The sequence below is a fragment of the Lepus europaeus genome, chromosome 6 (genome assembly GCF_033115175.1).
Source record: "Lepus europaeus isolate LE1 chromosome 6, mLepTim1.pri, whole genome shotgun sequence".
Taxonomy (NCBI): domain Eukaryota; kingdom Metazoa; phylum Chordata; class Mammalia; order Lagomorpha; family Leporidae; genus Lepus; species Lepus europaeus.
In genome coordinates this window covers 33,957,157-33,983,223 of record NC_084832.1, presented here as the reverse complement: position 1 = coordinate 33,983,223, position 26,067 = coordinate 33,957,157, and positions in this window count along the sequence as shown.

The following is a 26,067-nucleotide window of genomic DNA, read 5'->3' as shown; positions in this document are numbered from 1 at the left end:
CCTTTAAAACTTTTTTTCATGGCCGGCGCCGCGGCTCAATAGGCTAATCCTCCGCCTAGCGGCGCCGGCACACCGGGTTCTACTCCTGGTCGGGGCGGATTCTGTCCCGGTTGCCCCTCTTCCAGGCCAGCTCTCTGCTGTGGCCCGGGAGTGCAGTGGAGGATGGCCCAAGTTCTTGGGCCCTGCACCCCATGGGAGACCAGGAGAAGCACCTGGCTCCTGCCATCGGATCAGCGTGGTGCGCCGGCCGCAGCGCGCCAGCTCCGGCGGCCATTGGAGGGTGAACCAACGGCAAAGGAAGACCTTTCTCTCTGTCTCTCTCTCACTGTCCACTCTGCCTGTCAAAAAAAAAAACAAAAAAACAAAAAACTTTTTTTCTTGTGGTGAGCATTTGGCTTAGTGTTTAAGACACCACTTAGGGCATCCACATACCATCTGAAGAGTTTGGTTCAACTCTCAGCCCCACTCCAATCCAGATTCCTGCTAATGAACATGCTGGGAGGGAGCAGATGATGTTTCAAGTTGTTGAGTCCTGCCACCCATGTAAGAGACTCAAAATGGGTTCTGGGTCTCTGACATGGGTTTGGCCTAGCACCAGCTCTTTCAGGCATTTGGGGAGTCAATAAGAAGATGGAATCTCTCTCCCTATCTCTTTCTCCCTTTCAAATAAAGTAAAAATTAATAGATAAAAATTTAAAAGAATGCTTCTTCTTAAGGACTGAACTTTATATTTAATATCCATTTATTCATCAACGAAAATTTACTGAGTACCTGACCGGATACCAGGCTCTAGGAACCAGAGATATAACTGAATAACAAAAGGAACACAAGGCCCCTGCCCATGGACAGTGTACATTTTAGTAGGGAAGACAGATTAAACATGGATATTGATAGTAGTGAAAAGTACTATGCAGAATAATAATGTAGAATGAAGTAGTAAAGAAGGACATTATAATTGAGAGTAGTTGCATAGGATAGAGTAGTCAGAGAGGCCCTATAAACTGATGTGAAATGCGCAAAGCTGTGAGAAAAGGGAAAGAGGGGGCTTGGTAGATGCTGGTGCATTCCAGGCAAAAAGCAATCAAATGCAAAGATATGCATATGAGTGCATGTTTTCAAAAAAAAAAAAAGGAAAGAAAGAAAAAAAATCAGAATCCACAAAGCATCTTGCACGGGGTAAAAATTTCTTGCTGACTATATTTAATTTGTTGTCAACCTCTTTAATTTTCCTCGGAACATTTTTTTTCTCTCTTGCTCTGAATATATTCTCTTCTGACTGAGAGTCTTTGATCTGATTGTTTATGTATTTCTTTTTGGCCATGTTATGTTGGCATTCCTGTCAACCTCCTAAAATCAGATTCTAAAAATGGAATATTCTTCTAATAGTCGTGATCACTTGAATATAAAATAACCTGGCACCATGAAAAAAACAGAGCAGTGAATTGTAGTTGCTTTACAATTGAATTACAATAAGCTTTGATGAGTGGAAAGAAGAAGCCAGATTACATGAATTGTCTCTCCTGATGCTTTCCCTATTTCTGAAAGGAAAATCAACTTTAAATAAATCATGCCTATTTTTTAAAAATAACTAAAAGCTATCACTTCTTGAAAGCCAACAACAATGCAAGGAACTCCATGAAGCACTTCACATGTTATTTCTAATCCTCACAGTAACCCTGTGAAGTACATACCACTGCCCCCATTTTCAGGGAAGGAAGCTGAGACTCAGAACAACTGAACCGAGGTTGTCAGCCAAGTCTCCCTTGCTCCAAAGCTTGCACTCTAAATCATCATCTCCTATTCACAGTTAAGAAATAGCAAATATTTTCAAACACAGGGATGATACAGTCAGGTTTCTGCTGAAAACAGAGAATTATGGTAGCAGTGTCAAGAGTACATTGCAAAAGGATAAGCTTGGATATAAACAAAATAGGAGAAAATTCAGTTCAGGAGAGAGAGGATTAGGACCTCAAACTAAAGGTGTTCTCAGTAGTGACCATTTAGCAATCAGCTACCTACCTTCTAGAGGATGTACATATAGTTTCCTGTGCAAAATCAAGTGAATATGGATAGAAATACCTCTTTAATATGCTACAGAATAATAACTTTAGCATGTCTCATGTAGTCTTGCTTTAGCAGAACACGGCTCTCTATTGCTTTCTGTCTTGGGTCTCCCAGTGGTCCAAACCATACCAGAAAAGGAGTTACAATCAGTCAATGTGCACAACTGTGGAGAGTTGTAAATGTGTCATCACTGGATGGACAATAAAGATGTCTCAATGACCCCTAATACTCAGAAATCCCAAGGAGTTCTCCTGAAGCAAGTGCTAGTTTCAGCTCCCTCCCCTGACAAAAGTGATAAAGAAGCTCTGATATGTTTACACAACTGCACAATTTTCAAACTTTATTGAAAATGTTAGTTACTGTAATTCAGTTCACTAATCTAAATCTCCATACAGAACACATTGAATCTACTTTTTTGCCAAGCTCTTGAAAAGATGGAATAATTATGCATATGAATGGTGTCTGCTTCCTTCATGTAAAAAAGAAAGACATTATATACAGGTAAGATAAACAGAGAATACAGAGAAAGAGATGCAGTATAATAATGATAAGAAACCATAATATCTGTGTGCAAGTAAATACAAAATTGCCACCCATTACTCCAATGGGGAGAAAGTTAGTAGGCAATTAGCAACAGCAAATGCCAAGTGGAAGGATATTTGTAAGACAACAATAAACATAGTCTCTATACCCAATGAGACAGAAAGAAAGAGCAAGCAGAAGCTCCAATAAAGCAAGTACAGCAGCCATGGGAAGGACTGCATTTATACAACGAGAAAATAAAATTAATCTTTCCCATTTCTCATCATAACTTCTAGCAACTCCAGTGTTTAGCTTGTTCTTGACTCACATTGGCAACTGCCACATTTGGAAAATTATAGTAATAATAAGCCACATGACATGAAAAGGCTCCATTCAGCTAACTGAACATTATCAGTACCTATTCATGGGACAAGGAAAACCCTTCCAAAAAAAAAAAGAAGTATAAAATAGAAAGCAATGAATCAGCTCCTGAAAATTAAAGCACAAATAATTATGCAGTTATGAAGAAAGACCTAAGGGATATAAAGTAGTCTGCTCAGCTACATTTATATGCACAGGAAATAATTACAGTGAAGAATTTTTAAAATGAAAACACACAATCACTGGAAGAACATGTATCATAACAACTAATTTTCAGAATTTACCTGACCCACAACATTCTAGATCAGTTGAAATATTCCTTAAATTCAATTAACTTCAGAGATATTTTATCATTTTCCTCAATAATTAATTCATTATACTGGGAAGTTTTTGACACACATGTAGATATAAGTTTATGTGTGTCATACATAGAGTGGAGGAAGGTAGCAAATACTTCATAGAAACATTTCTCAGTAATTGAGAAAAGTCCTGAATGCATGCACATTTCATATGCATTAGCTCTTTGAATCCTCACAGCCCTTGTAGATGACTACTATTATTTCATATCTTACATGAGAAATTTAGTCTTTAAAACTTTGTTTTAAAGTGAAGCTGGAATTTTAAACCCAAATGTGTTCAATTGCTGAGGCTGAGCTTATAACAGTACAGATAAAATATAAGATATAGTTTAGAAGAGGATTCTATAAACTAACAGGGACTCAAGCCCAGGCAAAGAATTTTGTCTCTGAGCATGATATTCTCCCATTAAAAATCATTTAACAGTGGCCGGCGCCATGGCTTAACAGGCTAATCCTCTGCCTTGTGGCGCTGGCACACCAGGTTCTAGTCCCGGTTGGGCGCCAGATTCTGTCCTGGTTGCCCCTCTTCCAGGCCAGCTCTCTGCTATGGCCCAGGAAGGCAGTGGAGGATGGCCCAAGTGCTTGGGCCCTGCACCTGCATGGGAGACCAGGAGAAGCACCTGGCTCCTGGCTTCGGATCAGCGCGATGCGCTGGCCGCAGCGGCCATTGGAGGGTGAACCAACAGCAAAGGAAGACCCATAACCGAGACAGAAATTGAAACAATAATAAAGGCCCTCCCAACAAAGAAAAGCCCAGGACCAGATGGATTCACTGCTGAGTTCTACCAGACATTTAAAGAAGAACTAACTCCAATTCTTCTCAAACTTTTCAGAACAATCGAAAAAGAGGGAATCCTCTCAAAATCTTTCTGTGAAGCCAGCATCACCTTAACCCCTAAGCCAGAGAAAGATGCAGCATTTGAAAGAAAATTACAGACCAATATCCCTGATGAACATAGACACAAAAATCCTCAATAAAATTGTCGCCAATAGAATACAACAATACATCACAAAAATGATCCACCCAGACCAAGTGGGATTTATTCCTGGTATGCAGGGATGGTTCAATGTTCCCAAAACAATCAATGTGATACACCACATTAATAGACTGCAGAAGAAAAACCATATGATTCTCTCAGTAGACACAGAGAAAGCATTTGATAAAATACAACACCCTTTCATGATGAAAACTCTAAGCAAACTGGGTATGGAAGGAACATTCCTCTATACAATCAAAGCAATTTATGAAAAACCCACAGCCAACATCCTATTGAATGGGGAAAAGGTGGAAGCATTTTGACAGAGATCTCGTACCAGACAGGGATGCCCACTCTCACCACTGCTATTCAATATAGTTCTGGAAGTTTTAGCCAGAGCCATTAGGCAAGAAAAAGAAATTAAAGGGACACAAATTGGGAAGGAAGAACTCAAACTATCCCTCTTTGCAGATGATATGATTCTTTATTTAGGGTACCCAAAGAACTCTACTAAGAGACTATCGGAACTCATAGAAGAGTTGGCAAAGTAGCAGGATATAAAATCAATGCACAAAATCAACAGCCTTTATATACACAAGCAATGCCACGGCTGAGGAAGAAATTCTAAGATCAATCCCATTCACAATAGCTACAAAAACAATCAAATACCTTGGAATAAACTTAACCAAGGTCGTTAAAGATCTCTACAATGAAAACTACAAAATCATAAAGAAAGAAATAGAAGAGGATACCAAAAAATGGAAAAATCTTCCATGCTCATGGATTGGAAGAATCAATAGCATCAAAATGTCCATTCCCTCAAAAGCAATTTATACATCCAATGCAATACCAATCAAGATACCAAAGACCTTCTTCTCAGATCTGGAAAAATTGATGCTGAAATTCATATGGAGACAAAGGAGACCTCGAATAGCTAAAGCAATCTTGTACAACAAAAACAAAGTGGGAGGCATCACAATACAAGATTTCAGGACACACTACAGGGCAGTTGTTATCAAAACAGCATGGTACTGGTACAGAAACAGATGGATAGACCAATGGAACAGAATAGAAACACCAGAAATCAATCCAAACATCTACAGGCAACTTATATTTGATCAAGGATCCAAAACCAATCCCTGGAGTAAGGACAATCTATTCAATAAATGGTGCTGGGAAAACTGGATTTCCACGTGCAGAATCATGAAGCAAGACCCCTACCTTTCACCTTACACAAAAATTCACTCAACATGGATTAAAGACTTAAATCTATGACCTGACACCATCAAATTATTAGAGAGCATTGGAGAAACCCTGCAAGATATAGGTACTGGCAAAGACTACTTGGAAAAGACCCCAGAAGCACAAGCAGTCAAAGCCAAAATTAACATTTGGGATTGCATCAAATTGAGAAGTTTCTGTACTGCAAAAGAAATAGTCAGGAAAGTGAAGAGGCAAATGACAGAACGGGAAAAAATATTTGCAAACTATGCAACAGATAAAGGGTTGATAACCAGAATCTACAAAGAAATCAAGAAAATCCACAACATCAAAACAAACAACCCACTGAAGAGATGGGCCAAGGACCTCAATAGACATTTTTCAAAAGAGGAAATCCAAAGGACCAACAGACACATGAAAAAATGTTCAAGATCACTAGCAATCAGGGAAATGCAAATCAAAACCACAATGAGGTTTCACCTCACCCCGGTGAGAATGGCTCACATTCAGAAATCTACCAACAAGAGATGCTGGAGAGGATGTGGGGAAAAAGGGACACTAACCCACTGTTGGTGGGAATGCAAACTGGTTAAGCCACTATGGAAGTCTGTCTGGAGATTCCTCAGAAACCTGAATATAACCCTACCATACAACCCAGCCATCCCACTCCTCGGAATTTACCCAAAGGAAATTAAATTGGCAAACCAAAAAGCCATCCGCACGTTAATGTTTATTGCAGCTCAATTCACAATAGCTAAGACCTGGAATCAACCTAAATGCCCATCAACAGTAGACTGGATAAAGAAATTATGGGACATGTACTCTATAGAATACTATACAGCAGTCAAAAACAATGAAATCCGGTCATTTGCAACAAGATGGAGGAATCTGGAAACCATTATGCTGAGTGAATTAAGCCAGTCCCAAAGGGACAAATATCATATGCTCTCCCTGATTGGAGATAACTAACTGAGCACCAAAGGGGAAACCTGTTGAAGTGAAATGGACACTATGAGAAACAGTGACTTGATCAGCTCTTGTCCTGACTGTTGATGTACAATGTAATACTTTATCCATTTTAACATTTTTTTTGTTCTAGTACTATTGGTTGAGCTCTTTAATTAACACACAATTATTCTTAGCTGTTTACATTTAACTGAAAAGTGATCCCTGTTAAATATAAGAGTGGGAATAAGAGAGGGAGGAGATGTACAATTCGGGACATGCTCTATTGGACTTGCCCCAAATGGTGGAGTTAGATACGTGCCAGGGGATTCCAATACAATCCCATCAAAGTGGCATGTACCAATGCCATCTCACTAGTCAAAGTGATAAACTTCAGTTCACAATTGATCACACTGATAGGTCTAAGAGTCAAAGGGATCACACAAACAAGACTAGTGTCTGCTAATACTAACTGATAGAATCAAAAAGGGAGAGAACAATCCAACATGGGAAGCGGGAGACACAGCAGACTCATAGAATGGCAGATGTCCTAAATAGCGCTCTCACCTCAGAATCAGCCCTTAAGGGATTCGGATCTGGCTGAAGTGCCCATGAGAGTATTTTAGGCATGGAAAGCCAAGACTCTCTGGGAAAAAAAAAAGAAAAGCTAAATGAAAGTTCTCTGCGAGTAAGATCCCACTGAAAAGAATGGGGCCATCAAAGTAGGAGGTACCTTTCTCTGAAAGGAGGAGAGATCTTCCACTTTGACTATGACCCTGTTGGAATAAGATCAAAGTTGGCAAACCCAAAAGGCTTCCATAGCCTTGGCAACTCATGACTAGAGCCTAGGGGGATTACTGATGCCATAAACAAGAGTGTCAAATTGTTAAGTCAACAACAGGAGTCACTGTGTACTTACTTCTCATGGGGGATCTGTCCTTAATGTGTTGTCCAATGTGAAGTAATGCTATAACTAGTACTCAAACAGTATTTTACACTTTGTGTGTATGTGTGCGTGCAAGCTGATGAAATGCTTACTTAATATATACTGAATCAATCTTCTGTATATAAAGATAATTGAAAATGAATCTTGATATGAATGGAATGGGAGAGGGAGTGGGAGATGGGAGGAGTGCGAGTGGGAGGGAAATTATGGGGGGGGGGGGAAGCCAATGTAATCCATAAACTGTACTTTGGAAATTTATGTTTACTACATAAAAAAGAAAAAATAGAACAAAAAATACTAAAAGGAATATAGTTGTAAGCACCACTTCCTTTAGGAGTTCTTTGGTCACCCCTACAAATGAATTACTCCCAAGTCCAATCTACTTTCCTTCACTTAGCCATCACAGAATTAACCCCCACAGCATCCTTGTGGCTTTTTACCCACTCATATTAAGTCCTTCCAGCCAGAGATCTCTTTGGAGTCACCACAGTATTTCTAGCATCCTTCCCATTTCCTGTCACTTTTTTCAGCATGAGAGAATGGGGACGATGGTTATACAAACAGCCATACAAACAGCATGAGAGAATGGGGGCAATGATTATACAAACATACAAAATACTAGTGTTTATTTATAAGTAAGGCTTAAATGTCAGGTTATCTTCTTGGATTTTTTCCCAGTGTTCATATTGAGCCAATATTTTCACAGACATTTATGACAACTCAATATATATTCTTCACATCACTACTAACAGCAGATTTCTGATTCATTTATTTTCATACTGTTTTCTGATAGAAATACTCCCACAGTTGGGATGTGAATTGTGTCTTACAGTTTTACAATGTATTATTGAGAAGGAGAACTTCACATTAAGTTATATGATATTATATAAATGTGTAAAGAAAAATAACCTATATTAAAGACTGAAAAATCGTCCTAAAATTCTCAACAAAATGGATGCAACTGCAAACCATTATTCTCAGTGAAATAAGTCAGTTTCAAAATGGCAAATATCATATGTTGTCCCTGATTGTGGTAACTAATATACAGAGTACAAAAAGATGTAACGTAAATGAGTGAAGGTGACATTTTCAGATTTGAATATTGTTTATGCTATTTTTTATACTCTTGAGGAACAGTGGTTTTTCTACTTACTACTAATTGAATTCTTTATTTAGTGAAGGGTTAATCTTGTGATTATAAAGAAAATTGAAAGTATGCTGCTATAAAAATTAAAAGAAAAATAAGAAAAGAGAAAGGGAGGGTAGAATTGAGGAAGGGAAGGAGAGTGGGGTGGAAAGTATAATTATGCTCTTAGAAGTGCATATATGAAATATATGAAATTTTCTCCTTCTTTGTAAATCAAAACACTTAAAAAATAAAGAAAGTGAAAACATGGAAATGTTATATTAGTAGAATCTTTTAAAGTCCTCGCAAGCAAGAAAGTCCATGAGGAGAAAACAACTAAATATTTTGTAAAAAAAAAAAAATAGAGGGCAAAGTTGTGGTAATTGAAAATAGGTGCAGTGGAGGGGAGTGGTGTTTAAAGTCCCAAGATGTAATTCCACAATTATCCATCTAGATAAGCAATTCAACATACAGTAAAACTGTAAACTAACTCTTACCATTCACTTAAAAGTCCACAATGCTATGTCTCTGCATCATTGGTAATTTAAAGTCCAGACTACTCATTTCACCCTTAAAAAATATTACTGCAATTTATTTTAAAATTTTCATAAGTGGAGGCACAAGATCACTGGAATATTTTTTCAGCTTGTAGCTGAAGCTCCCTGTTGTGTGAACTATCCTGCTTTAAGCTTTGTGAATATAAAGTACAACAGAATGGACAATATTTTAGAATAGTTTGCTTTCTTTTTGTGTGAATCTATCACCAGGATAATTACAAGAAGGTACCAGTGCTACAATTATTAAAAACTAAAAATGATACACTTGGAGTTCAAATTATTGCCTTAAAGAGTCATTTTAAAAAGTTCTAACTCCATAACCAGCTTTTTGCTCCATTAAATAAAGGTGTATCATTTTTTTAAATGATTTCAGGATTCTCGATTAGTGAAGGTCCCAACTTTAAAAGTTCCAGGGAGAAAAATCTTGTAAATCATTTATGAAAATAAATGTGAGTCCACTTGCTTTGGGCTGTGTGGAGTGGGAAGAGGAACAAGGGTTGGAGAAGAAATGTCTGCTCTTTCAAAAAATATCATCCTTCAGATGATAAACAAAGGAGGTGAGGCCCAGATAACAGGGTTTTTTCCTTAGTTTGGCACAGAACACTCTGTGCCAACTGTGTTCTGTTATTCTAATGAGAGCAAGCAGAAGGAGGATGCACAAAGCTCAACGAAGCTTTTGCGGGCTGATGAGAAATTAGCAGTGCAATGATACTTCAGATCTATATTTGTCAGGCTCTTACTGTAAACTCTGCTTTCTACTGTCTATTAATAGTCGGCATTTCTGCAAGTCTGTAGTTCAAAGATAGCCAATGTCCATAATGATGACCTGAAGGCAGCCAGCGCTTCCTGCCCCATCAGGAGAACATGCCCTTTGCACCCTGAGTTCCTATCATTCCAGGCAGGTTTTGATACTCTGCAGCACATCCTGGGAGGCCCTAGGTCTTTCCTAGGATTTATTCTAGCAGCTCAGAATTCTTTCTCATGGCAATGTGGCACTATAGCCAGTGTTGGAGATTCCATAAGTACTTGTTCAATTAATGAATGGAAATGAATACTACAATTGTTCCCCCATGCTTGTCTTAACTCTTTGGGCTAGGTACCAAGCACTTTCATATAATGCATGTTGGTGACTTTCCTCATACTGATCATGATCCTCATCCTTTCCCAAACATATTATACTAATAAATCTCTATACTCTGTCCAAAGGCTTCTCAGCATTTCTTTCTCACTGTTACCTCATATTCTAATAGCTTGCATTAGGGTCTGCCATGTAGTCAAAGCTCACTACACTGCTTCGACCAGAATCTCTTTCCTAAGATGTTGGGAGAGATCCTTCATTGAACTCAGTACTTACAGACATATGCTCTATTCTCAATTGCTAGTAACTGCTTCTCAGACATTCCCAGATTTTCCTCTATCAGTTCCTCCTTTCTGCATGTCCTCCATGCTTGAGCCTGTCAATGTGCATTTTTTTTATTCTCAAAGGCCTAGTCCAAATCTCCTTTTCTGACTTGAACAGGCATTTTTCAAAAGAGGAAATTCAAATGGCCAACAGACACATGGAAAAATGCTCAGGATCACTAGCCATCATGGAACTGCAAATCAAAACCACAATGAAGTTTACTCACTCCAGTTAGAATGGCTTTCATACAAAAATCAACAAACAAATGCTGGTGAGGATGTGAAGAAAAAGGTACCCCAATCCACTATTGACAGGAATGTAAATTGGCACAGCCACTGTGGAAGACAGAATGGAGATATCTCAGAAATCTGAATATAGACCCAGCCATCCCACTCCTGGGAATTTACCCAAAGGAAATGAAATCAGCATCTGTATCCCCATGTTTATTACAACTCAATTCACAATAGCCAAGATATGGAATCAACCCAGATGTCTGTCTATTGAAGACTGGTAAAGAAATTATGATATACGTACACCATAGAACACTACACAGTGGTTAAAAAAATGAAATAAAATCTTGTCACTTGCAACAAAATGGATGCAACTGGAAACCATTATACTTAGTGAAATAAGTCAGTCCCAAAATGACAAATATCTTATCTTCTCCCTGATCTGTTGTAACTAATACAGTACCCAAAATGTAATCAATGTATAGAAGTGAAACTGACACTTTGAGATGCAATGACCCCATGCAAATGTGCAATCTAGCCCATGTGAACAGTAGCACCTACAGGGTATGGTCGTGCCCTTTGCTGTGATGAGGACTAGAGTTGCAGGAATGTCCTCACCTATTCTCCACCCCATTTCGATCCAGAGGGACAAGGTTAAGCAGGATCTAGGAAAGTGCTGAAGGGAAACATGAGTAACTTGTAAGCATCTCAGCTGATTTTTGGAAATAAGCAATGTATAAAAAATAGAGAGCAGGCTCTTAGCCTCCTGGTCGAGATGTCTATGCCCTACATGGGAGCCTTCAAGATGAAATTACCTGAAATTTAATCATGAACATTTTGGGATATTTGGAAAAAAAGCTGTATACTCTCTAATAAAATCAGGAGCGTGGAAGACTGAATATGTCAAGTTTACCCAAAGCTCTGCTATTTACTCTCAACCTTATACAATGATTAAAAATCAATTCAATTTGGTAGACTAAAGAAAAAGAACAAAGAAAAAAATTACCATCACAGCTGTAAAAATTTTGAGGCAATTTATTAATTGACTGAATTTTTATTTTTAAAATAGTCTTTCCAATGCTAAACAAAAAAGGTATAATCTTTGGATTTCTGAGCTGATAGCATGGTACTCTGCATTTTTGAAATTGCCTAATCAATTTGATTAGTGAATGTTTCTTACAAGGTTTGTAAACGACATGTACAACAAGGGTTGTTTTATTCCCCAAGATAACTCAGTTAGCTTGACAGCCTGTTTACAATAGTACCCTGAAGACACATTCAACTGTGCTCAACTATATAAATATACATTTGAGATACATACTCTGACTCATAACATTTGTTAAACATCTGAATGTGAAGTCAATTCAGTTAGCATTAATTCTTTGTACTTCTTTAAACACTATGAAGAGAATGAGCACACTTTAAATGTCCATCTGTGAAATCCTTGTACATTTGGCATGTACCACTGTGGAGGTCAGAAAGTAATTTCAATAAAGTTAAGGAAGTTGTATGATCCAAAGAGACATTATGAAAATATATGGCAAGCAGAGATGGAATTCCAGTTATGAGAAATGAATGATCCTCTGCTAAGGCACGCCTTTCTAGGAGCTAAGCTTTTACCAGTCAGAATTTATATCTTGTTCTCTAGCATGCTAAGTAAAATGTCAGTCATAGAAACACAAATACTGCATGTTCTCCATCACATATGGAGCTCAAAAAACAGAAGGGCTGGTGCTGTGGCACAACAAGTTAATACCCTGGCCTGAAGTGTCAACATCCCATATGGATGCCAGTTTGAGACCCAGCTGCTCCACTTCCAATCCAATTCTCTGCTGTGGCCTGGGAGAGGAGTGGAAGATGGCCCAAGTCCTTGGGCCCTGTACCCGTGTGGGAGACCCAGAAAAGGCTCCTGGCTCCTGGCTCTAGCCATTGCAGCCAACTGGGGAGTTAGCCAGCAGAAGGAAGACGTCTCTCTTGCTCGCTCTCGCTCTCTCTCTCTCTCTGCCTCTCCTCTCTCTGTGAAACTCTTTCAAATAAATAAATAAATCTTTTTTAAAAAAACACAATACAAACATAGAATAGTGATTACTAGAGGGTGGAGAAGTGGAAATTTAGATTAGAAAACAAGAAATTGTATGTGGCATATGGATTACTGATAAGTATACTAATAATAAGATGCTAATTATAGGGGAAGCTGGGTGAGGGGTATATGGGAACTCTGTACAACCCTACAAATTATGTTCTGTAAATATAAAGGTATTCTTGAAATTAAAAAAATTTTAAATGTATCTCTTTGATCCAAAACATCCCATAGGAATGTTCTGTTGGAATGTAGTCATTACTCGGAATATTAATATAGATCAACTATCAACATCATAGACAAAAAGGGTCAAGAATATCTCTGGAAAACCAAGAAGAGTGGATGTGAATGAAGACTTGTAACAATAGTGATAAAATACAACGTCTATGACTCTTCCCACCAGCTTCTTAAGAGCCCCTATTCCATTCAAATTCGTTCAGAGTAGCCCTGAGAATTCTGAAAGGGGAGTTTCATCTGCATTCTAAAAACTTCTCCTCATTACCAGGGTGCATCTACCTCTTTGGTCATCTTGTAGCTACCAAACACCAAAATGGCAACTGGACCAACTGCCAATAGCTTCAGTGCTGTGGCTGCTGAAGTCAGATGCTGAAGGAATGCATGGATTTCCTTTGGATGCCACCTTCCCTCCACTTAAAGTTCTAGACTATCACTGTGTCTTATGTGTTTTAGCCCTAATGTACCATGATTTTACAAATTTGCTTATTGTTTTCTTACAAACCTTATGTCCTAAGACTGGCTTGAATCCTTGGGACTGAATCACAAGGACATATTTAGTGGAGTCAACTGGGAACACATGGCACTTGGTCCTTTCCATCAGGGAAATATCTTGGACTCCCAAATTAAGAGACAAGAGAGACTTTGTGGTAAAAATAGTGGATTGAACATATACTTTAAATTATATTTTGTCCTAAAAATCCACTGAAACTAATGAAGTTATAATTTCTCAAAAATGCATTGCTTTCTGGCTTCCAGGGTTTCTGTTAAGAAATCAGAACTATTTTTAATTTTGATCCCTTGTATGTGACTATTTGGTTTGGGTTTTGTCCTCTCTGAAAGAAAAATTTCATGTCTGGATAGAGCCAAGCTACTACTTAAGTGTGTGATTGATGAAAGGCACTTTTAAACCCAAAACGTCTCAAAAAGTTTATGCCTTCAGATGCTTTCTCCAGGAACTATTAGAACATTTGATACAACAAACAAAGGCAATAATGAAAAAAAAAAGAAAAAGTGATGAGAAACAAGAACAAGAACAGAAGACCTAACCTAGAGAGGTGCAGGGGACCTGCAGAATGAAGAAATATTTACAGGAGTATCGAGCAGTCTGTCCAGTGTGAGCCAGAGGCTGGAGGTTCTGGGAGAGACTTCTGTAAGAAAATGAAATTGTTGGTGGGCACCGTGGCTCACTTGGCTAATCTTCCGCCTGTGGCGCTGGCACCCCGGGTTCTAGTCCCTGTTGGGGCGCTGGATTCTGTCCTGGCTGCTCCTCTTCCAGTCCAGCTCTCTGCTGTGCCCCAGGAGTGCAGTAGAGAATGGCCCAGGTCCTTGGGCCCTGCACCCACATGGGAGACCAGGAAGAAGCACCTGGCTCCTGGCTTCGGATTGGCACAGCGCGCCAACCATGGCGGCCACTTGGGGGGTGAACCAACGGAAAAAGTAAGACCTTTCTCTCTTTCTCTCTCTCTCTCTCTCTCACTAACTCTGCCTATAAAAAAAAAAAAAGAAATGTGTGCTTATCTGTATAGCTCCTCCCTCTCTCATTTTTAAGTGGGATCTCTTTTTAATTGACCTAATATATCTATGATTAATTCTATGTTAATTAAGGAGTTCAGCCAATGGTATTAAGTAGAGAAGAAAAAAAAGAAGCACCTGGCTCCTGGCTTCGGATCGGTGCAGAGTGCCAGCTGCAGTGCACCGGCCATAGCGGCCATTTGAGGATGAACCAACAGAAGGAAGACCTTTCTCTCTCTCTCTCTCTCTCTCTCTCTCTCTCTCTCTCTCTCTCTCTCTCACTGTCTAACTCTGCCTGTCAGACTGTCTAACTAGCTGAGGTGAATGAAGGTGTTGATAAGAGATTTAAACAACATGGAGTGAATCAGTGTGAATAACAGAAAACTAAAAAACAAACAATTCTAAGTTCAAGTACTAGTTTTTTAATGTGTTGAAAGGTTATCACTGTACCATGACTTAGACCTAAAATAGTTTGCAGAATTAAAATCATGTCCAACATAAATGCTGATCTAATAAAAAATTTTTATAACTATATGGGAGGACAGGGCATAAGAAATGGTCTTCTGTGTGTGTGTTGGAAACAAGGGAGGAATGAGTGTAAGGTGTTAAATATTCTATGTGGGGAATCACCAGATAACCCCCTGAGACTGAAAAAAATCAAGAAGCAGTAATAAATGTGTTATTTAGACATATTGCAGTAAATAGCAACAGAATTAGCTTTAAATGTGGGAAATGGTTACCTCTGATGAAAGGGAAGTTGGGGATGTGAGGGAAAATGGTAATGACAGCTGACTATTAACAAAACTAATAAATCTGGATGACTTTAAAGCATTGGGCATATATGAGCGTAAGTTTAATAAAAATAAAAGCTCAAAATTTTTCAGTGAGCCAGTCATCATCATAGGCAACCCTAAGAGTACACTCAAATCCCAGGCTGTATCCAGGACTGGAACAAAGTTAAAACGAAGGATGTTGTCATCAGGAAGGCTATCGCAGATACTGTGGCCCACTTACTTCTGACAACAGTTCTTTTAGGATAGATATTTGTGTCATCACTTTGCAGATGAGAAAACTGATGCTCAATGAGATGAAATGATTGCTTCCAGTCACAATTCATTCACTCATTCAGTTACTCAACAGACACATCTGGATCATCTCTTCTGCAGAGCCAAACCAGAATCGGTACAGTGACTTTGTTGACTCTTCCATTCTATCTCCCACAAATACAGATTCCCAAAACTAAAGAGATCTTCTGTACAGACTGTTTAAAAAATATGATTCTAGAAGGAAGGAGAGCCTTTAAAAATACATAATTCTGACTATGCAAGTGAGACTAATTTAAGTGAGAAGGAAATGAGATTGAAGGTCGGAGTACCCAAAATAGTTACGAAATTATCTCCCTCATGAATTCAGATTTTTAATATACCAAATGGGCCAGAAAAAAAAAGCTCAGGACCAAAAAAAAGCACAGAAAAGAGGCACAAATAAGTAATATTGAGCCACAAAGTTTGCAAACCAAAACAAGATAAAACATTATTAGCATTCAAGTTCACTAGAAAAGGCTAGAAAGAATGTGGAAAGGCAAGCTATGTGTCTGCAGTGCAAAGACCGTTGTGATGTTAACAGATATCAAAGAAAGAGCCAAGCTAGCCTTCAAGTTGCTGTTTTCTCCATGAAGGAAAACAATTTCTTGACAGAAAAGGGTAGAATAAATATTGCTGAGAAGTGACTAGAGACCAAAGAATGAGAAGACACAGTGAGTTACTGCTTGAGGAACTTATTTGAACATTAACAAGCATAATTCCTTAAGCTCAGTATAATTGCATGCAAGGCTGCTGATGATTTGCTATATATCTACATATAGATATAGTTATATATTTACATATACATATTTTCATATATATAATCATCTTTGAAAATAGGGGATTTCTGGAGAAACAAATATGATCAAAATGAGAGTAAAGGTTAATTTCAGAAACTAAAGACTGGTAAGATTAAATAGGGTCTACATCAGACTGTTCAGCTGTTTAATACATCTTTAGAATGAAGGGTGAAGCAGCAGATGCATAGAATGGCCTAAACAGCACTCTAGCCTCAGAATCAGCCCTGAAGGCATTTGGATCTGGCTAAAGAGAGTATTTCAGGCATGGAAAGCCAAGACACTGTGGCAAAAAAAAAAAAAAAAAAAAAAAAAATGGCCTAAATGAAAGATCTCTGTGAGTGAGATCCCAGTGGAAAGAAAGGGCCATTAAAGAAGAAGGTACCTTTCTCTGAAGGGAGGAGAGAACTTCCACTTTGACTATGACCTTGTCTAAATAAGATCGGAGTCGACGAACTCAAGAAGCTTCCATTGACTTGGCAGCTCATGACAAGAGCCTCGGGTGATTGCTAATGCCATAAACAAGAGTGTCAATTGTTAAATCAACAACAGGAGTCACTGTGTACTTACTCCCCATATAGGATCTCTGTCCTTAATGTGTTTTACTATGTGAATTAATGGTATAACTAGTATTCAAACAGTACTTTATACTTTGTGTTTCTGTGTGGGTGCAAACTGTTGAAATCTTTACTTAGTATATACTAAATTGATCTTGTGTATATAAAGAGAATTAAAAATGAATCTTGATGAAGAATGGGATGGGAGAGGGAGTGGGAGATGGGATGGTTGCAGGTGGGAGGGTGGTTATGGGGGGGGAAAGCTGTTATAATCCAAAAGTTGTACTTTGGAAATTTGTACTTATTAAATAAAAGTTTAAAAAAAGAATGAAGGGTGAAACAAAGAGAACAGAGCATAGACTATGTAGAGTAAAAATTGTGTGAGTATTCCTAACCATAATGATCTGCTTTCACATCCTTGGCCTTATTATGGTTGCTAAAGCTACCTTTTCTCCTCCTTTTTTTCCATTGAAAACATCTAGCTGTTAATCAGGAAACATGCAAAATTGATCTTAAATCAATCTTCCCATTTTCATGGCCACCAACTGGCTCAGCCGTTTCTTGTCTCAGATTTTTCCATAGAGTTCTATAACTCTATAGTTCTCTAACTCGTCCTCCCTCTTCCTCTCTCTCCCATGTCCAACTCCTTTGTGCAGAAAAGAGTCCTTCAAAAAATACAGACTAAGGGCAGGCATTAGTTTTAATGCTTAAGACAATACTTGAGATGCCTGCATTTCATGTCAGAGTGCCTGAGTTCAAGTCCTGGATACACTTCTGATTCTACTTTCTCAATATCTCAAAGAGTTGGGTGCCTACCCCCTAGGTGGGAGGCCAGAACTGGCTCCCGACTTCTGTCTGGACCAGTCCCAATTCATTCGGGTTATTTGGAAGTGAACCAGTGGATTGGAGCTCACTCTTCCTTTTTCCTCTCTCTCTCTCTCCCTGTCTCACAAATAAATAATTTTCAATGCAAAGTAAAAGATTTTGCTCTATTGCATGAGACGCCTTAGTGGCTTCCCATTGTATTTCATGTAAAAACTGTACTTCTTAACAACAGCCTTTGCATACACAGACAATGACATGACTGAGAAAAAACTTCTAAGATCAATCTCATTCACAATAGCTACAAAAAAAGTTGAATACCTTGGAATAAATTTAACCAAGGATGTCAAAGATCTCTATGACAAGTATTACAAAACTCTAAAGAAATAAATTGAACAAGACATTTTAAAAAAGGAAAAAATTTCATGTTCATGGATCAGAAGAATCAATATCATCAAAATGTCTATTTTTTCCAAAATAATTCACAGATTCAATGCATACCAATCAAAATACCAAAGACATTCTTCTCAGATCTAGAAAAAATGATGCTGAAATTCATTTGGAAACACAAGAGGCCTAGGATAGATAAAGCAATCTTATACAACAAAAATAAAGCTGTAGGCATAACAATACCAGATTTCAAGACATACCACAAGGCAGTTATAATTTAAACAGCCTGGTACTAGGACAAAAACAGATGGATTAGACCAATGGAACCAAATAGAAATGCCAGAAATCAATCCAACCATCTACAACCAACTTATATTCGACCAAGAAGCTAAAACCATTCCCTGGAGCTAGGAGTCTCTTCAACAAATGGTGCTTGAAAACTGGATTTCCACATGTAGAAATATAAAGACCCCTACCTTACACTTTACAAAAAAATCCATTCAAAATGTATTAAAGACCTAAACCTATGACCCAGTACCATCAAATTATTAGAGAGCATCGGGGAAACCCTGCAAGACATTGTCCTAGGCACAGTTCCTGGAAAAGACCCCAGAGGCACAGGCATTAAAAACCAAGATTAGCTTGCGCCATGGCTCACTAGGCTAATCCTCCGCCTGTGGCACTGGCACCCTGGGTTCTAGTCCTGGTTGGGGCGCTGGATTCTGTCCTGGTTGCTCCTCTTCCAGTCCTACTCTCTGCTGTGGCCCGGGAAGGCAGTGGAGGATGGCCCAGGTCCTCAGGCCCTTCACCCGCATGGGAGACAAGAAGGAAGACCTGGCTCCTGGCTTCAGATCGGCACAGCGCACCAGCCTCAACACGCCAGCCATAGCAGCCACTTGGGGGGTGAACCAACGGAAGGAAGACCTTTCTCTCTCTTTCTCACTGTCTAACTCTGCCTGTCAAAAAAAAAAAAAAATCAAAAACAACAACAACAAAAAAACAAGATTAAAAAGTGGGATTACATCAAATTGAGAAGCTTCTGTACAGCAAAAGAAATGGGAAAGTGAAGAGGCAACCAATAGAATGGCAGAAATTATTTGCAAACCTTGGAGCTGGTAAAGAATTAATAACCAGAATCTACAAAGTGATGAAAAAACTCAACATTGGCAAAGCAAACAACCCAGTCAAGAAGTGGGCAAAGGACTTAAATAGACATTTCTCAAAAAAGGAACACCAAATGGCCTAAAGACACATGAAAAAATGCTTAGGATCACTAGCCATCAGGGAGATGCAAATGAAACCCACAATGTTTCACCTCACCCCAGTTAGAATGGCTCTCATAAAGAAATCAACAAACAACAAATGCTGGTGAGGATATGGGGAAAAGGAACCCTAATCCCCTCTTGGTGGGAATGCAAACTGGTAAAGGCACTATGGAAGACAGTTTGGAGATACCTTAGAAATCTGAATATAGACCTACCATACGACCCAGCCATCCCACTCCTCAGAATTTACCCAAAGGATATTAAATCAGCAAATAAAAGAGTCATCTGTACCTCTATGTTTATTGCAGCTCAATTCACAATAACCAAGACATGAACTCAGCCTAAATGCCCAACAACAGAAGACTGGATAAAGAAACTATGGGATATGTACTCTATGGAATACTACATGGTGGTTAAAAAAAATTAAATCTGGTCATTTACAGCGAAATGGATGAATCTGGAAAATATCATACTTAGTGAAATAAGCCAGTCCCAAAGGGACAAATATCATATGTCCTCCCTAATTCATGACAACTAACAAAGCACCTAAAAGGAAACCTGTAGCAGTAAAACTGACACTGTGAGAAGAGTTTATTATTTCATTTTATTTATTTATTTTTTATTCTTTTTTTTCTTCTCTACTTAATACCATTGGTTGAACTCCTTAATTAACATAGAATTAATCATAGATGTATTAGGTCAATTGAAAATAGATTCCATTTAAAAATGAGAATGGAAATGAGAGAGGGAGGAGCTATACAGATCAGCACACATTTTTTTTTAATAGGCAGAGTTAGTGAGCGAGAGAGAGAGAGACAGAGACAGAGAGAAAGGTCTTCCTTTTTCCGTTGGTTCGCCCCCCAAGTGGCTGCTACGGCTGGCACTCTGCAGCCAGCGCGCTATGCCAATCCAAAGCCAGGAGCCAGGTGCTTCTTCCTGGTCTCCCATGTGGGTGCAGGGCCCAAGGACCTGGGCCATCCTCTACTGCACTCCTGGGCCACAGCAGAGAGCTGGACTGAAAGAGGGGCAACTGGGACAGAATCTGGCGCCCCAACAGGGACTAGAACCCGGGGTGCCAGTGCCACAGGCGGAGGATTAGCCTAGTGAGCCACAGCACTGGCCCAGCACACATTTCTACATACTTACCCCTAAAGGTAAAGCTAAAAATTTGCCGTGGGACTTTAAATCCCATTTAGCTGGGTTGAACTAATCCCGTATTATGTGATCACATTAAATATGGAATTAATCATACAGATAGGATCATAAGTCAAAGGGATCACATAAATAAGACCAAGTGCCTGGTAATAACAATAGATAGAATTACAAAGGAGAGAAAGTTTCAACATGGGAAGCAATCCACACAGAAGACTCATGGAATGACAAACACCCTAAACAGCACTCTGACCTCAAAATCAGCCCCTAAGGCCTGACTGAAAATACATGACAGCATTTCAGGAATGGAAAGCCGAGACATAGTGGCAAAAATGGTTCTGCATGAAGATCTCTGTGAGTAAAACCCCAGTGGAAAGAAGGAGCCATTAAAGGAGGATGTGCTTTTTTCTGAAGGGAGGAGAGATCTTTTACTTTGCATATGGCCCTTTCTAAAAACTGACAGAGTTTGTGAACTCAAAAGGTTTCCATAGCCTTGGCAGCTCATTTCAAGAGCCTCTGTTGAACATTGACATCATAAATAAGAGTGTCAGTTGTTAAATCAACAACAGGAATCACTGTGCACTTGCTCCCAAGTTGGACCTCTGTCTTTAATGTGTTGTACTATGAAAATTAATGGTAAAACTTGTCTTTAAACTGTACTTTATACTTTGTGTGTCTGTGTGAGTACAAATAGTTGAAATTTCTCCTTAGTAAAGAGTTACTCTCCAGTATATAAAGTCAATTAAAATGAATCTTAATGGAAAATGGAATGGGAGAGGGAGTGGGAGGTGGGATGGGAGTGGGGGTTAGAGGGCAGGAATGCGGGGAACAAACACTATATCTCTAAAAGCTATACATATGAAAATTTGTATTAAATAAAAATCTTCAAAAAAAAGCTGTGTTTGTTGCCTGTGCTAATCCATGTCCCTGTGTAATTAGACACCATCCACTGGCCTTTTGTCTGGAACACACTAGTCCCATTCTTGTCTAAGATCCTTAGCTAGCCCTTCTGCTTGGAGTGTTCTTCCCAGATTCTCTTCATTTCTGCTCCTCCTCATCTTCCAGATTTTGTCTTTTAGTCACTCCTCAAAGACACTTTCCCTGGATGCTCTATTAAAATAGGTCCACCTATAACTCTGTGTCAACATCCTGCCTATTTCCTTCATAGTACCAATCCCAAATGCAACTATTTTACTTGTGTGTTCTGTTCCTCACAATGTGAACTACATGAGAATAGGAAGCTTGTGGATTTTGATCTTTGCATTCCCAGCACCTAATATAAAGCATGATTTTGAAAAAGATTTAATGAAAGCTGTTAAAAAATGGATGACTAAATGTTGAATTTATTTGTTTTAGAATAAAAAAATAACAAACTGTATATGGTTTCCCTGTAGATGTGATGGCTATGATGATACCATTTGCAAGGAATAGAAATGGGGTGTGGAAGAAGGCAGACGAAAAGTTGATAAGGGTTACATAAGGATATATTTTACTCAGTATCTTCCATGAAGAGTAGAAATAATATTTTCAGGTCTACATGTAGCATAGGACCAGAGGGGGGAGCTGAAATTCTGAAGCACAGAGAACCTGGGCAATCTTAGGTAGTTTGAGTGATGTCATAGTTGAAGCTGGAAAGATGTTGTTTACACTGATACAGGTGGATAGAAGTCTAGTAGAGCTCAGGAAATTGACTTCAAAAAGAAAGGAGAGGAAAGTGCTCACTTGCAATGAGCTGTAAATGTGATCATCATGGCTAGGGAGGACTCAGACAAACCATTTCCTCTCTGCCTACCGTGCCCACACCCAGTTTCTGTCTATAAGGAATTCACAGTTTTATTTTAGCTATGATAGTTGGAGTGCAGGCTTCAGATACACACTTATACTGATACCACAGTACCCTGTTATCTCATAGACTTCATGTGGACATCAGTGCCCACTTCTGGGAGTTACACTATGGGAACCATGCTGTTAGTCTGAAGGATTTTCAGGAATGAAACAAGATAGATGTCCAGAATTCTAAAAGTAAGACATAGGATAAAAGGAAGTGGGACTATTTAGCACAAGAAGATAAATTATTTGAAAGTACCACTAGTCAACTTCATTTTGAAAGTGCTATGTAATAACTGTGACAGTCATTTTGTATCTGTTCTTAATGCCAAGGAAGGGATGCCCAAGTGAAAGCTGAGAAGGGAGATTTGCACTTCAAAGACAGATGGGTTCCAGGGCTGCTGCTGTGGCATAGAAGGTTAACCCTCCACCTGGCATCCCATATGGGCAGCAGTTCAGGTCCCAGCTGCTCTATTTCTATCCAACTCCCTGCTAATATGCCTGAGATAGCAATGGAAATTGGCCCAAGTTCTTGGGTCCTTGCACCCACACTGGAGACCCAGATGAAGCTCCTGGCTCCTGGCTTCAGCCTGGTCCAGCCCCCACCACTGCAGCCATGTGGGGAATGAACCAACAGATGGAAGACCTCTCTCTCTCTGTCTCTCCCTCTCTCTCTCTCTCTCTGTCTCTCTTCTCTCAAATAAATAAAATCTTTAAAAGAGAGAGAGAGAGAGAGAGAGAGATTACAACATGGATCTACAGTTTCTCTGTAGTCTATTAAGAGGACTGGCTCCCAATCAGAGAGATGAGCCACTGTCACTGGGGTATATAAGCTCACGCAGCTTGTTCTTTTTGAAGTACAGACCAAGAACACATGTGTAATGGGAGGTCCGTGCCTCTAAAGTCCCTTTCAACTCTAAGCATAGTGGTTCTAAGCCAGTGGAGGGCCCACAGAGTCCCAACCAGGATAGGCTTGTGTGTGAAGTCGGTAAGAGAGCATAAGTTAAGCCATGTTCATGTTTGTACTGAGATTTACTTTTGTGCACTTATTCTCTGTGGAAACTGTGGAGCTGGTGAGTGCAACATTCCTCGTAAAGCTTTCCTATTATCATTGATCAGCCCACCTGGCTGGTGATCATAAATGAATAAACAGATATAAATTCCCAAATAAGCACTCGGTTCTGTCTTTGTGTACACTAAATGCAATTTTTTATGTTATATCCTGTGATAGCAGAGGAAGGTTTTGATAATTAAATAATAGAAATGATTAAATTGGGAATCATTCTAATGAAAGGAAATTACAGTTATGAACTTTTCTGGCAGCTTTAGTATATCTCATTACCAACTCCTCTCCCCCTTCCAACCTATACACACACACACACACACACGTGAGCCCTCTGGTAGGAGTCAATTGAAAACATAGCTGAAGCACATTAACAGATATCTTCATCCCAACACTCACACTAAACTTGCCCTGGTAGAAATGTTTTTATTAATAACCTAAAAATTTAATGAGAGCCCTATCTTTTAAAAAAATATCCACTGCTCCTTTTACAGTAAATTTATAACGAGCCTTTGGGAAATTTCTGAAGTTCTTATACACGTATTAATTCCCATTAATTAACATAAAGGCTAAAATGCAAATAAAAGTAGTTGCAGTCTTTAGAAAGGGCAGGGCTCAGAGTAGGAAAAGAATCCCTGACTCAGGATATTTTCCATGCTTGAGTGAGCTACTGCCTGATTCTCGGTGCTAGCTCCCTGCTAAGACCAACACTGGGCTGTAACAAGATTTAGACAATGCCACTCAAGAAGCTGGGGTTACATTGCCAGAGCAGCATGACAGAATTTGCATGAGGTGATGGAAAGGCTAAGTTCATATCCAAGTTATATCTTACATGACTTTATACAAGTTATTTATTTGTACATGAAATTTAAAAGGTACCTCACAAAAGCAACATCAGTCGGTAGCGATTGGTGGTCACAAAGGCATTTTTCTAGAGTCTACTTCCTGCTACTTCAGAAATATCTAAGGAATCCCCCCAGCCCCATTTAGGAATTGGCAAAAATGACATTTCCCTCATTTTGACCAGAAGAAAATGCAGGAGAGAAGTCAAAGGGTTTCTCCCAAAACATAATGTTCTGAGATGCCTAGAATATTATTTCAGGAAATAAAAACAAAACCAGCTATTATGTCCATGATGCACAGATGCTGTAAATGCTTCCCCAGGCCCTGATATAATTGGAAATGGAGCTGCCACATTGCTCCTGCTTAGCAACACACCCCTCCCCAAATGTACAGCTACACAAGCATTACTCAAATATTATGCCAGAACAAATGGCCACATCAGAACTTGACCCTGGCATGTGAAAGTTGATGCTTGGGCCTTGAATCCTCTCCTCCAGCATAATAGCCTCATAGAAGGAGGATGCTAGCAGGCATTCGTCATCATCTGGCTTTTGAACACTTCAGTTCTCTGTGTGTCCTATAGTAAGCTCTGCCACACCAAGCGAAGTAATTATGTGCCCAAGGAAGGCAGAGAATGTACTTGGTGTGCTTACAGAATGTGAAGGGATTACAAGGGAGATTGCTGTGTTAGAACAAGTCACTGGCAATTTATTCCAACATGAGGAGGGTGCCCCAGCCCAGCCAGTGGGTTGCAGCCAGGAGGCAAAAGGCTCCCACTGCTTCACTTTGGATCCAGAGAAAAATCTGGCATAACAGAGAGGAAAGAGGAAGGACAGAAAACTGAAGATAGGTTTCTTTTTTTTTCTTTAATGGAAAGTAGCTACAAGTTAAAAGAGTGCTTCAGGAACACAAGGGAAAAGGAAGACATATACAAGCTTAATTAATAGAATTCAGATGAAAGAAGGGTAAAGCAATTAAATATTCATTATAGATCCCATAAAACTATGATAGAAAACAAACTCTCAATCAAAAGATGCATTGGAGAAACAAAAAATTTTAAAAGTAAGAATTTGGTGGAAACAAACAAACAAAAAAAAAGAACAAGTTACTCAAATTGAATATCATTGTGTGTGTGGCCTGGGCTTTCCACTTATTTAGATGATTTGAAAGCGGCAGAGGAGAAATTTGTGAAGGGAGATATTGTGGGGGTCATAGAAGAAACTGCACATAGCAACTGGACAAGAGGTGATGTATCTGTGTGCAAGTCAATTCAATGTACTCCTTGATGAATCAAAAGCAGAGAAGTCCAGGACTCAGGAAAATGAAAGAGAGCGGGAGGATAAATATAAAATTGTCAGAAGAGAAAAAATTTTCTAAAATGCTCTCAGATTCCTGACAGCATCTTCAATTTATTATCTTGTTCATTCCTCACAATAACAGGTAGAAATAGGTTCCATCATCATCCCATTTCACATGCAAGGAAAAGGACAGTCAAGAAGATAAACGTGTTGAAATATGCAGTTATCACCTGACAGAGACAATATCTGAATCCAATAACTCCTTGACTTCAATGTTTGAATTAAAATTTATTTAAAATTGTAATAACTGTATCACGTATGTCAAACTTCTCCTCAAAATCTCTTCAGATATGTACGTATTTAAAAGAATGTTTTTTCCAAAAGTTATCCTCCTTAAATAACAGGTAAACTG